Raw genomic sequence first — 2,580 nt, forward strand, 5'->3', positions numbered from 1 at the left:
TTGCCAATGCGTAGCCCAAAGTTTCCCAGAGTGTGATAATTGTAAGAGTTTTGTGTTAGACTCGAAGCATGGCCCTTTTCCTCTCTCCTTCTCTTCCTTTTCCTTTTCTTCTTTCCATTTCCTCATCTGCTTTCCTTGTCTCCTTTCCGTTCCCTTTCTTCCTTCAGTACTTCTTAGTGTTTTGTGTTTGTCTTGAACTATTGTCCTTTGGTTTCATCTTTTCCTCCTTTTCCTTTTCTTCCTTTTCCTATTATTTTCCTTTTCCTTTCATTTCTCCCTTCGTGTTCTTTAGTGTTTTGTGTTTGACTCTCGAAGTGTGGTCTTTTTCCTCCTTCCTTTTCTTCGTTTTCATTTTCCTATTCCCTTTTCTTCCTCTTCCTTTTCCTTCCCTTTCTTCATTTTTTTTTTGTGTGTGTGTGTGTTTTATGTTTGACTCGAGGTATAGTCATTTTCTTCTTTCATTCTCCTCTTCGTCCTTTCCTTCTTACCTTTTCTTCCTTTTCCTTTTCCATTCCGTCTTCCCTTCAGTGCCAAGTCAGTCCTTTTCTCGTCCTTTTTCTTCTGCTTCCATCCAAACTCCATTCTCTGTTATGTGTTTTTCTTCTTCACGGTTTTGTTTGTTTGTTTCTCTCCAAACAGCCATTCTCTCAACTCCTGCCTTCCTTCATCCTCTCCCCGTTTTCCTTCTATTCCTTCCTTCCTTTATCCCTTTTCTCTCCATCCCCTTTCCACTCTATCTCCTCATCTCCCTCCCTTCCCCTCCTTCTCTCCTCCATCCTTGTGAAAAATTAATGGGTTTCACTGAACGAGAAATATGAATTGTTTGGATACGTAAATGATGACACGCTTCAAAGTTAGATAAACACTCCCTAACCCCAAGTACCACTAAATAACTATACTCACGTGGTCTAGATATGTTGAACCAGCGTAGAGCGTTACAAAGATCGATTCCCTATACCACAGATCCGTAATATGTACAAGGATTTCGGGTCAGCTTCGGTCGGGAGAGGTCACGCTCTCTGTTTTGTGCTGATATCATTGACGGGGAAAACATTGAAAAACTTGTAAACATTAACATTATTTGTGCCTCTTACTAAGACAATACTGCCATACAAGTGCTGTGTGCCTTACTGTGAAGGAAGCTTCAAACCAGGACCCAGAGTGAGCGTGTTTCCTTCCCCCAAGACAAGGAGGTGTCCGCCAAGTGGCTGCGTGCCACCAACGAAGCTAAATAAACTATTTTAGTATTTTTAGTAAGTAGTAGCCAAACATGATATACATTCAGCATTGTCAGATAAGTACAGCTCAGTGGGGTCAGTAGGGCTCTAGATCCATTACGGGTGGCTTAAACAAAGGAAGATGAGGGTATATCCGGCATTATAACAGTTTTTTTGATAATATAGTTTATAAATAGTTCAGTTACACATGTATTATATATGAATATGAATATTCATTGATGTAAATATATGAATATGATGCGTTATGACAGGTGAATGTGACTCTGTGATATGAATATGTATATGGCAAGACTAATTACTGAAGAATATAATATGACTGCATTTTCAAAAGCTATGCATAATACATGATGTGAAAAAAATATGAATATGATACAATTCTAAGGAATATGTTGCTGAAACATGGATAAGGAAAATAGATGTAAACGATATGAAGATATGATATGAATAAAAACATACTTATGAATGAGAAAATGAATATGAATAACTACATATCTGAAAGTTCACAACGTCGATTACCCAAATTCTTTGAACTGCAAACCAACCAAGAACTAGAAATAACGGTTTACCCATTCAGTTCATCGATGTAACACATCGGAAGAGTTTTTCAAACCGAGTCATCCGCCACTGGAACAATCTTCCTTCAGAAGTAGTAAATGCGAATACCATCAACCCCTTCAAATATAGAATCGACCGTCACTTCACTGCGTCGGGCGTAAACTGAATAACGAGGTGCTTTCATCTGTTCCTCAATATCGAGGTGCTTTCATCTGCTCCCCAGGCCCCAAGTGGCGGTCGAGCAAATTAAATCACCAAAGCGGGCGACCTCGTAATGAGCCAATAGGCTTTCTGTTGCCTGCATTTCCATGTTTCCATGTTACTGGGATGTGATAGGCTGTTATGAATATGAATGTGGTGATTATAATGAGTATTTGACACGGAGACGATGAAAAACATATTATCTGATTTCAATATGATATGTCTATATATATATATATATATATATATATATATATATATATATGTATATATATATATATATATATATATATATCATATATGATATTCAAATTATATTTATATATATATATATATATATATATATATATATATATATATATATATATATATATATATATATATATATATATATATATATATATATATAAATGATATGATACGAATATTACAACCGGTTTCAATAAACGGCAAAGCTTGGCTTCGTGGGGATGCACATAGTACGTAACATAACATAACATAGTACGTGTGTGTGTGTGTGTGTGTGTGTGTGTGTGTGTGTGTGTGTGTGTGTGTGTGTGTGTGTGTGTGTGTGTGTGTCTTACAC

This window comes from Eriocheir sinensis, chromosome 62 (genome assembly GCF_024679095.1).
Source record: "Eriocheir sinensis breed Jianghai 21 chromosome 62, ASM2467909v1, whole genome shotgun sequence".
Classification (NCBI taxonomy): domain Eukaryota; kingdom Metazoa; phylum Arthropoda; class Malacostraca; order Decapoda; family Varunidae; genus Eriocheir; species Eriocheir sinensis.